Genomic DNA, 13651 nt, shown 5'->3' with positions numbered 1-13651 from the left:
GATGTATTTAAGAGCTCAGGACAGGACTTGGTGATTGGGGAGAATTAAGTGATAGGTAAAACAGAGGAAACATTTGAAGATGACACTAGATTTTTGGTTTGATAATCTATGTGGATCTAGTCATATTTATTGGGACTTAGGTGACTGTTGGGAATTCAAGTGAAGATTCCTAATATTTATTATAATAAATGGGTCCAGGCTAAGGCGAGTCAGTGCTGTAGGTGTGAAACTGGCTTAAAGATAGCACTTAAGGTGTATTAGAATATGAACTGGGGCTTTTTTTGTTGCTGTTTCAGAATTACAGACTAGACCTCAGGCTACATTCCAGGAAGGGACTCCCAAAAGAGTTGCTAGTTAAAACTGGAAGAAGCTGTAGAAGGAGATACTAACATTTCACTTTTGGTCTAGATTCTGGATGAGCTGGAGAAACCCGAAGATCCTCCCTACTGTCACCATGGAACTGCATGGAGAGTGAGTGCTTGGAAGTACTTGACAGTTTTTTTGTCTGAATGTTTCTCAAAATAGTAGTATTGGTGGAGCAACTCATGTGAAGAAGAGAAGAGATTTAGAGTAACAGGTAAGAAGGTGTCTACTGCTCTTGTGGGGCAGTGGCATCTTGAGGCCATGAAAGTGAAAGTCATTGATTCCTGTGGGGTTAGGAAATGAGGGAGGAGCCAAAGCAGCCACTGGCAATTCCAGATGACTTGCAGCTTTGAGAGGGTTGGGGCCATGCGTTGCTAAACATTACCCAACAGAGAGAGCATGGTTTATATCAGTGTTGCTGTATGTCTTCGAATTCATATATTCAAGACACTGCCCTGGCAGCAGTATAAAACAAGATGATCAGTGATGTCCAGGTCCTAAGGAAACATCCTAACACAGAAAGCTAAAGGTTTCCACAACCCTTCGTAGAGAATTGAAAGATGAAGATGGGTAGACAAGGGCACTGTGGAAGGAAGAGACGCATATGGAAGTAAGAAAGCATACAGGAATAATTTAAAAGACTTTTGGAGAGTTGCAGGAAGTCCAGGATATCTGGGAAGGAGACGAAATAAATGGGCAGGGATAAAATCAGGGTGTTACCCCTTCTCTCTCTCTCTGAGTTGAGTTGGTATTTTATTCTCAAGGATAATCCATTCACTAATTCTAAGCATGGATTTACATAATGTTTACAATTTGCAAAAATATCACTGGCCGTGTTAAAAAGTAAAAACCGAAGGGGGAGATACTGGACACTGAGAAGTCTCTGCAGAGAGATAAAGGAATCAGGGAAATTATTGCAATAGTCAGGGTAGATAAAGTAAATGGTTGGGCTTAGGTGGCAGTGGAGAACAAGAGGAGAGGACAGGAAAAACAATCAGGATACAACTACTGAGTCGAGGAGGTGTGGCTACTATAGCCTGCAAAGGCTAAAATATTTACTCTACACTTGAAGAGAAAATTTGTTGGACCCTTGTTTAGACTACTTTTTGTAGAAGTGGAGGTGGTAAGTTATATAGAGAAGCCTTACCTAGGAGCAATTTTATGTTTTAGGGTGGGGAATGCCATGCTTATGAATGGAGGAGAAAGGATATTGAAGATTTTGAAAGGAATAGATAACTATGGGAAGAGGGTCTCACAAAAAGACAGAGGACAGAGAGATTAGCTTTGATAGAAGGAGGGGTCTTTTTCCATAGGTAGAGGTGGAAAGGTTAAGGCTGGATTTGGCTGGAAATACATTTAAACGTAGAAGAAGAGATTAAAGCACTCATGTCCAGTGGCTTTTTTATCCTACGATGTAGGAAGTAAAGTCACTTGCTGAGATTCTGGTGAGGGTAGATGAGAAAGAACTAGCTTGCAGGAAAAGGTAGGGTTTGAACAACCACTTTGAGGGATTGGCAGAAAGGCAAAAGTATATAGATAACCTCACCTTCCTTGTCAGGCCCTGAGAACAAAGAAGCCTATAGACCAGAGGTTAGCACTGGTACTTACCAGCTCAGCTATATGATAGCTGTTATTTCTCTTTCCACATACCTAGAGGAATAACCGTGAGAGAATCCTACTTTAAACGTGTTAACATAAGTATTAACTCCAAGCACCTGACTTTGAGACAAATAGGTTTCAACTGGTTATTGAATTTAAGGTGTACTACACTCTTTTGAGAGTATAAAGATGTGATTATGTCTTTCACAGAGCTCACAATTGATAGGTAAAAGCAAAATATGCATAAATAAGGAAGGTCAGAAAAGACTGAGTAGTGTTATACAGTCAATGTTAAACAAAGTGTTTATAAAAAAAAAGAAATACATAATTCTTCACAGAGGTGGAGGTAAGCTACAACTAAGGAAAAAGGGATATGTAAATAATATAAATAGATACCTAAATAACATAAAGTAACTTGCTGTGTCTTTGATAAAGGAGTTTTTTGTTTTGCTTTATTTTTTTTTTTTAACTAAACATGTTGTACCCAATAGAAAACAACCATGGATAGAAGGTGTATGATCCTGTTTTAAGTTAAAGACAGGAAAATTAAACTGTGCTTAATTGTCATCTCTTTTATACAGATCTAAATAAGTTTGTTGTTAATGATTCTAACAAGGATATCACTGAAAGAATAAGAAGTACATGGCTAAAGCATTTACTTATACTCCACAGATGTCCTTATTTTTTGTACATCCAAGTATAAGTTATTATCTCAGATAGGTGAATCTAGTCAAGGGTTTACTGACAAAATGAAAGTCCATATCTAATCAACATGAGACTTTTACATAAAACTTTAAACCTTCAAATATTGCAAATGTATGAATCCATATATTTCTTTTTTTTTTTCTTTTTTTTTTTGGCGGTACGCGGGCCTCTCACTGTTGTGGCCTCTCCCGTTGCGGAGCACAGGCTCCGGACACGCAGGCTCAGTGACCATGGTTCACGGGCCCAGCCGCTCTGCGGCATGTGGGATCTTCCCAGACCGGGGCACAAACCAGTGTCCCCTGCATTGGCAGGTGGACTCCCAACCACTGAGCCACCAGGGAAGCCCCCATATATTTCTGATATACTTAAAATCTTAGTGGGCATGCAAAGCTTTGAATGTTTATATTCTAGCTTATAAACTCTTAGAAGTCATTGACTCCTTTCCACCTCTATAACTCCGAATATTACCTTACATAGTAGAGTTTCAAAAATAACAGTTGATATCATGATGCCTTCTTTTCTATTTTACTTTTTTGTTTTATTTAACTTGTAGTAGAAAATACACAAAATGAGAGGTATTAATGTACTAATGTACTACTTTTAAGTGCCCGATTTGATGAGCCACCCAGTTGTATAACTACAACCCACATCTAAATATAGAAGGTTTCCTTATGCCCCTTGTCAATCTGTGTCCCTCTGAGAAGTATTATTTTGATTTCTATCAAAACGGCCTTAGAAGTTTACTTTGAAAGAAAATATTTTCTTTACAATTAATTTGGTAAAATCAAGTATCTATATTCTTAGGCAGCCACAGTCACAGAAATAACAAAGGTTATTCGAATGTAAATTTCCCAGCTTGACTTTCTACAATGACTAAGTTCACTTGATAATTACCACCAGCATTAACTCATCTTGTGTTGTGCTGTGTGGACCAGAGATAAAAAGCCTCTTTAATGGCAACCCTTCAGAAGCATTACTCAAGAGTCATGATCATGTTCTAATGATTATTGGGTGTGTACTGAATCTCAAAGTCAGAGTCTTTGAAGACAAAGAAAGCCTACATTTCATGCCCCTAAGTTAATGAAGATAAAAATTCAAGGTTTGTACATTGATGGCAACTACAAAAGCTTCGTTAAGATAATAGCCTTACTCTTCTTCTCACATCACAGTGATGCTTCTGTTAAAGAGCTTCACAGAAGCTCAGCAGATTGAATAAAATTGATGAATAATGGCTTTCAATCAGTGGTGCAAAATAACAGTGCCATTCACTTCTATTCTAGTGTAACTTGTCATATTTTCCAGATGTTTTAAAATCAGAACACAAGGTCTTTATGTGTACTGTGTGATATAGTATTATATCCTCATGGAGCCTTGTACATAAAGGTTATTCTTAATGGTAAATTGCAGATTTGCCATGGCATCTACTTCTAGGTTGGGGAAGTTAAAAGAGAGAAGTGGAATGAACTTGATTGGGTATTAGTGAATTATACATAAGTGATGGGCAAGGGGTTAAGATGTTTGTACTAATGAAGTTGAATAGGAGATTCCTCAATTCAGGAAACATTTGTACAGTTTCTACTATGAAGGACTGGATTATACATATTCTCTAAGGGAAACAGAAAGAATGAGAATTCCTGCCTTTATAATTATTTAGTTGAGCAGGGAAGGCAAGACACATAGATAACCATGAACAAAGAAGTTTTACCATATACAAAAGGACAGATGTTAAAATCATTGTCAAAAGCTTGGAAGTAGAAGACTGAAATAGCAAAGAATGTCCGGATAGCACAGAACTATCCTCATTTTAGAATTCCCATGAACATTTAATGTAACCATCAATACCACCAATACCATCCTCTCTGCCATTCCTAACAACCACACTTCTGGACATATTTGTCACTAGACCCATCTCCTTTTTGAGTATCCAGTGTACTCCAGCTTTAGCCAGAATGCTGTTTCCCTCCTTGAAAGGATTTGTTGTTCTTTTCATTGCTTCCTTGATGAATTCACTCCAAAGTTATCCTCTCCAACTTCCCTAATTATGTGCACCACATGTATATATTCTTCCTCCATTAACATTTCTTCAGTGCTTAGGTGTAAATCTCATATTATGTAGCTGTGACCTGTTTAAGATTGCTTTTGTCCCCACAAGAAAGTACCACAAAGAAGGATAATGCATTGGGCTTAGTATTTATTAGTACCTAAAACATAAGCAATATTCAGATGCTTGCTGGATCAGCAAATTGTTGAACAGAGGGATAAATGTTGCTTCTGTGTAGAGGAAGCTTGGTTTGGCATAGTGGACTGGAGTCAGAATTCAGAGTTTTAGATGTGAGCCTCAGCTCTTTCACTAAGAAACTGTAATCCTGAGCAAACCAGATTATCTGAAGGCATACAGATGGGAATGGATAAAGAGTAGTAAGTGAGGGAAATGGGGTTTAATTTGCTACCAAGTGATTCTAATCAATAGACAAGGAATCCTAATACATTGTTTAGTGAAGAATAATGAGACACAACAATGTTTCCTATTACTACAAAACAAAGGGAATTGCACCAAAAAGGAGTGTTGAGAAGACATTGGACAGTGGTCAGCAAGGCCAAAGAAGATGAAAATTGTTGTATTTGGCTTTGAGAAGGATATAGTGACTTTAAAACGGGTGATTTCCATGGCTCAGATTATAATCTGTGGAAAGGTTAAGGAAATAGAGACTTCAAATGTAGTTTATGTTTTCAAGAAGGTTGGAACAATGAAGACAGAAAAAGACAGACTTTCAGTGTGAAGGTTCAAAGGCATGTTTAGTCAAGGTTCTACTTTGTTTTTGTTGTTGATTTTGAGGGGTTGTACTTTGGATAGGACAGATAATATAAATCTCACAAAAACTAAAATATTTTAAAAGAGTTGTGCTGACATCTTTGTTTTGCTTGTCCTAAATTTCAAAACAGCACAAATGTGATTTTTCTATGCAATACTTATCATATGCAGTCTTCTATTCATGCCATGCTCAATAAAAGCAGTTTACACTGTCATTTTTAGTAAGTTTATAAATAACTGCATTCTTCAAGTGACTTTGAACTTTAAGAAAAATTTTGTCACATAGTGTGTGATGGCAATAGTTTGATTATGTGTGATTGCTTTTTACTTCCTGTGCATATTAAATGGGGCTTCTGTGTCACTAGGAAAAAGTCAAAAACTTCACACCAGTGCTCAGAACCATCCAAAAAAGAATGTAATATTCCCCTCTTGGTGTCCAAAAATAGAAATAAAATGTTGTCTGGCTTATTAACTGATTGATTCCAGTAGGTACTGAAAAACTATCTCCTGTAGGCCAAATTGGGTCTGCCACCTCTTTGTGTAAATACAATTTTATAAGAACACAGTCACATGGATTCGTTTATGTATTGTCCATGGCTGCTTTCACACTGTAAGTGCACACTTGAATAGTTGTGACAGAGATTATGTGGCTTGAAAAAACTGTATTTATTATCCCTTACAGAAACAGTTTGCCAACTCATCTGTTAGAGTTTTATATATCTATAATAAAGATGAGTCAATTTCTAAAGCAGATTTTAAAAACTTCCTTTCCCAGATTATATTTATTTATATTAGCACTATTAGCTCAATAAGTAACTACAAATTCTTACTGAGCACTTTCTGTAAGACAGACTCTTTATAAGGTTCTGGAAATACAACAGTCAAAAGGAACAAAAGTCCTTGTCCTCATAGAACTACAATTCTAGTTGTAATCAATTAGGCAATCAACAACCAACAAAATATTTAGAATCAACAAATCAACAAAATCAATAGGAAAACACTAAAATAGTGTGCCAGATGATCAGATTATTATATGCTATGGATAATACAAAGAAGAAAAGGGAATAGGCTATATCAGGAATTGGAGAAGTTAATAAACATGTATTTACCACTATATGTCATTTATAGTGTCCTGAGATTGTTCTTGAATAAAATGAAGTTATCCATCAGTACATCCAGTAAAGTAACAACTCCTTGTCTCAAATGCCTGTGTCCTAAGTGTATTGATACTCAGTTCAGGCACTCATTAAAATACCCTCCTGGTCTTCACTTTTGATTTGTACATGTTTCCATGCCCACAATTTACAAAATGAAGCAAAACCAAAAAAAAATCATGATGCAAAGTAATCCCTAGAGAACAGTCCATCACATGAAACCAGTCCCTATAATTCTACATAAAGTCAGTCCTTGAATCCAATGTATAATCCTTCAATAATACTGTGTTGGAAAAATAAATTTAGTATAGCAAATAATAATAGGTCAATAGTATCTTAAGACATTTAGAGAGCAGGAGGAAAAAATGTCTAGTAATATTAAAAACAGTACTCCCCAAAGTAGTACTGGAAAGTAGTCATAGTTTAATCATTAAATTAGCCTATGAAATATCATTATAAACAATATGTAACAGCAAGCTACAAACAACTGCAATCCAAAAATAGTTTTATTTTATTTTTATTACATATTGATAAAGCAAATGGTAATCTATACTTTCTGCTAGAACTTTTTTGAATGAACTACACAGGTGATGCACAATTGATTTAATCTCACTTTATGTGGGCCTGACAATATAAAAGTGAAATGGGAATAGTGGTTTAGGCTGGAACACTTTGGATTTTCAAGGATTTCTATAGTTTGTCAGTATAACTTTATTCTTCTGGGTTTTGATTAACTGTCTTATTCCTTGAATTCGATCTTAGTTTCTTGCTGTTTCTATTTTGGAGAAAATTACTCTTTAAATGTTCAAGACAGCTTTAGAGTTAAATATTAGGATGCAAGGAAAAATATTTTTTCAATCATTGGTCTTAATTTATCTGAGATGTATGTTTATTCTTTTTCATTTTTGCAGTAATCTTTCATGGAAAGAAAAATAATTACTCTCATAAAATGTTAATTAAATGGCAACCCTCATTGAAATATCTTACAATACTCACATTTTCTGAACTCACGTTCCAGCAGCTAATAAATAAAACCTGACCTAAAAGTGTTCCTAAATGAAGATGAAATTTTAATTAAAATATAAACTAATATATTTGTCATTATTTCCATTTTAAGAATATACTTACCATTACTATAAGTCTCTCACATTCATTCATATATATATATATATATATATATATATATATATATATATATATATATAATTTTCTTCAAAGGCATTGCTGGAAGAATGATTCTGCTGGGAGAAATTTATTTTACAAAACACTGTACTGTTATACTCTTTATCTAATTCTAAGAAATGTAATTCTCGACTATTTGCTTATTTCCCGAGTTCTATATTAACAACTTTTGGCACAAACCCGTGTCCCCTCATCGGCAGGCGGACTCTCAACCACTGCGCCACCAGGGCAGCCCTATTAACAACTTTTAAAAGATGTTAACAGTTTTCAGACCCTTGAGAATACTATTTGTTAGTAATTGAAAAGCAAGTCAGACCTCTTAAAAACTTGTAAAAATGGGAGTCAGTCCCTATGGTTGGTATAATTTGCATTGCTTGGATGAATAGTAATATTTGCCATGACTCAGTAATATAGAACTTTTTCCAAATACCTAACTGTCTATTCTTTAGTCAAAGCCATAAGAAATGAGTAGGTCCTTGGACTTAATAGTATAACATGAAGATATTCAACAAAAAAATGAACTAAGATACTGCTTCAAGATGAATTACTAGAAGAGTCCCAGAATTTCAAGGCTGCCATTGTCATTATTGGTGAGATATCTGTTTACAGTAACCCTAAACATGTCTACTGAAATGCAAACAAATAAGCAGGAGGGCAAGTAATAGAAAAGAAAAAATGTAAGGCAGAAGAAATATAAATTCCTCCTATTAAAAAGGCTTTATGTGTTATTGATAATGAGCATATTTGTTTCCCACAGCATGACCCACATATAAAAATAAGCTAAAAGATAATGAATTGTAAAGAAAAATAAGGAATTTGTTTCTACTTATGCTGACCATAGCCTTTATTGGGTGGAGAGTGACATTTATGCTTAAGATCCAAACATATTTAACACAAGCTATCAAAAAATACACATGCTCAGGAAATAAGTTTTACAAGAACTAAATTTCTGAAATTACCACTATCAAATGCCATAACATTCAGAGTTTAGACCTAGAAACAAGAATCACTCTTGGGATTCAAGCATAATTCTTATGCCAAAGAGGCACACCTTGGGGTGGCATATTCTGTTACCCTTTGGTAGCAATGAGACTTCCACAAGTGACTTCAAAATATTAAAAAGTCTAATATGGTACATTTCAAAGTGTGGATGATAGATTCATAAACTAACCTGCTTTCTGAGCCATCTTCCAGTCTTACTAAGTCCAGCTACCTTAGCAGGAACTAGAAATCTGGATTTTTATTAAAGCTCCATGGGTGATACTCATGCACAACATAATTTAAGGGCTGTAAGTCTGATGGAACCACATAAGTATAAAAATAAGGATGCACATATTTACCAAAATAGTAATTGTTTGTTTTAAATTGAATTATAGTAATTTTGTGTACTAACCTCAAATCATTTTATTTTTAACTGTCTTTTTATTGAGCAAATATGGCCAAATTTTCTAAGTACTAAGGATATAGAAATTAGTAAAACAGAGCTCCTTTGATCGAATAGCTTATAGAGTTGTGTGGATAAACAGACAAGTAAATTGACAGTTGTAAACTGTGTCATCAGGACTTTAGCAGAAATAGTCCTCAGGTGATATGGGAATTTAGAGGATGGACTCATAACCAGCTCTGTTTAGCAGTTCAATGGGCCTTTGAATAATAATATAAAACTAATAAAATAAATTTCAAGATTATAGCTTTTTTAGTAAACCGAACAATCTGTCACTAACAGGAAAATGTAATTAAAAGAAGTGAAAAGAATTCTTAGTGTTCAAACATGTTTTGATATTTAATTGTCTATGTGATGATTGGAAGAGCTTATCAAGATCTAATAGTCAATAATTCCATGATTTTACATTTGTTCTTGTAGAAGCATATAATCATTCTGTCTCACAGGTAATTGATTTAATGTTTGGTAGATTGGTTAGTTGGTTGGCTGGCTTACAGTTAAGTGATCAGGGGGTACTGGTGACTCAACTAAATCTACGTTATTAAAGCACGTAAAAGAGATACTCACGATAGGAACAAATGAAGAGATCTTAAAACATTACCAACCTAATTTTATTTTTGGGGGTGAGAGACCATGTATCTTTTTAACCACATCTTTTGGGATGTCTTACTTGTAGGTCTGGAGTGTGGAGTGGTTGCCTGACCTGTTCTGACCCCTGGCATTCTGTGAGTCCTAGGTGCAACTGGGCTGAGCAGTTTCAGCCTCATAAACAAAGGAAATGACTAACCATTTACTGCTTCCTCTAACTGCTGGGAGCCTCTGTTGGGCTCTGGCATTCCTGCTAGTTTTGAAGCGATAATACTAGAGTATTCTCCTGACAGATCCTTGAAAGTCTATAATTTTAGAACTAGAAAGGGAAGTAAAGATCATTAACCTCTCCCCTCTTATTACAGATAGGGAAACTGAGGTGCTTAAAGATGAAGTGACCTTGCACAAACTTCGAGTTGCTTATTTGCAGCACCTGAACTAACACTCAAGTACCCACCCAGAGTCTTTGACTAGCCTTCCCTTCAGCCACGAGGCCTCATTGTAAGGACAGTATTCTCCAGCTGTTTCTAGGACAGTCTGGTTTATAGAGACTAACTTCCAACTGATGATCCCTCCTCCCCTGGCCCCAGAACTCTCAGCATCTGATCAAACCAAGCATTGTTGTTAGGTCTTACAGCAATTAAAGAAAAGAAAATTCTGGTAATTAAAAAAGATACCCAGAGGCCAGAGGTATCTCTTTCTCCTGAAACACCTGGGATATGTTACCTTAGAGACAACTGAGGTTATATATTATAACTAACAGACTGGTAATATAATACCAAATGTGTACGTGCATAAACTGGTTTTATGCAAAGTATATAAAACAATTTTTTAAAGAGGAAATGATTGATTATAGTTTGTGGTTCATGAAAATTATGACCTGTGGACCCAGAGCCTTGCTATATTCTGTAAAGCCTGTTTCAAGGCTCTACCTGAGGGATCTGGACCTAGTTCATGGTTTAAAACAGCTTGTTACTTCCATTAGGGAGCATTTAAGAAATTTAAGGGGACATTTTTGTTGTTGCTACAGTGATTAGAGGGATTTTAGTGGGAGGGACCAGGATGCTCTAATATCTGTTTTTTAGGAAACAGTCTCTCTCAATGAAAACTCATTCTGTGTATTACACAGCTCTTCTTTATGGAGCTGAACTTTAAGTTGATTAAAAAGTGTTTATAGGGCTTCCCTGGTGGCGCAGTGGTTGAGAGTCTGCCTGCCGATGCAGGGGACACGGGTTCATGTCCCGGTCCGGGAGGATCCCACATGGCGCGGAGCGGCTGGGCCCGTGAGCCATGGCCACTGAGCCTGCACGTCCGGAGCCTGTGCTCCGCAACGGGAGAGGCCACAACAGTGACCGTGTACCGCAAAAAAAAAAAAAAAAAAAAGGGGTTTATAATCTCTGCATCTAGAACACAAACAATGAATTTTCCTTTTCACAGCTTTGCGATAGACTGAATTTTCTAGGACTAAAACTACAGTGCAATCAAGGGATGACTTTTGTCCAGAAAATGTTAAAGTGTTTATCATCATTTTAGAAAATTGAGCTACTTATGTCAAGCCTGCTTATATTACATGAGTGATCAGTATACAATACTTGTATCAGTTGAATAAACATGTGGATATTCCTTGTAGCTTGATATATGGAGATTAATTATGTAACTTCCATCACCCAAGAGAAAGTTTCCCAAAAGAAAAATTAACTTTAAATGAAACATATATAATGTCTGGAGCATTAAGGTGAATGATAAGATTATGTGTTTCAATCTAATAAGAATTTATGTCCAGGAAATAGAAATGATATACCATAAGAAAGATTACGTATAAAAAATAATATTTTAACATCCCCTTGTTCTCCAAAAATACCACTGATCTACTAGTAAAGATGAAAGGTTCTTATCATGTCCTCAGTAGCTATTTTTTCTCTGCCTTCAACACTTCACATATCCTTTATTATTTTTTTAATATTTACTTATTTATTTTGTCTGTGCTGGGTGTTAGTTGCGGCATGCAGACTTTCTTAGTTCACGTATCCATTATTTGATAAGTAGTATTAGCCTATCAATTATAAGTGGTTAATGTGATGTAAAATGTTCTTATTTCTCAGGAACACCATTTGTATTTTTTTATCCATGGTCTGACTTTGTGGAGTAAGGAGAAACATATTGTCATTCACATAAGTTTCCTGTCAGAATGACACTATTTGTTGATAATTCTTACAGAAATAAAATTTTATAGGCAATCATTGTCAGCCTATTCAATCACAGAGAGGTGGATTCAGCTAATTTTTTTTTTTTTTTTGGTCTAAGAATTCAGAATGGTAGTAGATATCCGAATTATCATAATGCTTACTACCCTGGGGATTTTTAAAGAAGTATGATGTGAAAAATGGTGCCAAAGTCTGACTAGTTTGGCTAGTCTAGTTTTGGCTTATGGTAACACTTACCACACTTGAAAATTTAGTCCTTCAATTCTATGTCACTAATTAACTCACATGTACATTCTTTCCAACTATGACATTGGTAATTATATATAGATAGGTCCATCTGAATGTTTGTTTAGAAAAAGAGCCGTCTAGAAAAACATCAATCTTAAAACATCTAAAATTTTCCATAAAACAACTTTGCTTTCTGATGCAGTTCCCTTTTTGCAAATTTGCCTAAACTTTGATAAATTTATAACTCATATACATTCTTTCTTACTCAGGAAAAAGAATGATATTAATTTAACAGTGACATTTTCTCTAGTTATCACTTGAGTAGTCAAGCATCACCTCACTATTATTAAGCACTTTCCTTTGTGTCTGTAATTTATAGTGATAACAAGCCTTTCTATGACTAACACAGCCTGGCATGCCCTAACACATTGTTTTCTTCACCCTAGCACACCATGTTAGCTGGAGGTCATTATTTCTATCTCCTTTATCAATTACAGACTTATCATAGGATAATCTGACCCCGTTCCCCTTGTGACCTAGGACAACATTATCTCAGTCATCTTTTTCTGGATTCCAAAATGCACACTTTATTTCAGTGTCTTTCATACAATCTGGATAATGCATTATGCCAATTACAGCCACGGAAGGTTAACCTGACAATTTAATCATGGTATAGCTGGCCTTACTTGCAATATGATTGGTTGAATGTTTGAGTTGATTCAGTCGGACATTGAAATTGTGAAAAGGATAAAACTATTCACTTTCCATAAAATTGCACTGTTTTTAAGCCTTTAAATTTGATACACCTTGAAAAGTGCCCTTATGTTATAGATTTTCTTTTGTACCAGTGCCAATGGTAACTTTGTATGCTTAATTCTGAGGAAGAAATTAGAGTAAGTGGAAAAGGATAGCATGCATTTGGCAATCATGTCGAGTGATTTTTCAGTTCATTAAGCCTCAAAATTTAAGGTGTTCTAAATAAGACAGATGTGTTCCCTTTCTTCCAATATATAAAGCATAATTATTTCAAATTACTTACTTGGCTATTTCATATATATTTTAAGATTATGAAAGGTGAATGAACTAACATTGAATTTAATTGTTAACTGTAATATTCCATCACTTTTGTGGTATAGGAGTGTGTATGTATGCTGTATGTGTGTTTTGGATGTAGGTATGCATGTGTGTATGTGCCCATATACAGGGAAAATATTTCTTGCCCATAACCTCTTAAAATATAACTAATAAAATTAGGAAAATACTGTTCATGGAGTAGCTTTTCTGATGTGTAAATTCTATTAAAAACCCTCTGAAAAATAATATTTCTTCAATAAAATAATTTTCACCTATAAAGGATTACCATTATGTATAT

The 13651-nt window shown here is 35.2% G+C and overlaps 1 protein-coding gene across 1 annotated transcript in view; it reads left to right on the top strand.

Annotated features, from left to right (window-relative positions):
• LRP1B (LDL receptor related protein 1B) overlaps positions 1 to 13651 on the top strand; it is a gene marked incomplete at its 3' end in the record, with an annotated part of 2351282 nt that overhangs the window by 405025 nt on the left and 1932606 nt on the right. Inside the window, exon 22 of the mRNA XM_082630936.1 lies at positions 409 to 577. The remainder of the gene's footprint in view (positions 1 to 408; positions 578 to 13651) is intronic.

This window comes from Mesoplodon mirus (assembly GCF_964341445.2).
Source record: "Mesoplodon mirus genome assembly, chromosome: 8".
Taxonomy (NCBI): domain Eukaryota; kingdom Metazoa; phylum Chordata; class Mammalia; order Artiodactyla; family Ziphiidae; genus Mesoplodon; species Mesoplodon mirus.
Note: the sequence above shows the minus strand (reverse complement) of the source record. Positions and strands in the feature narration are given on the sequence as shown.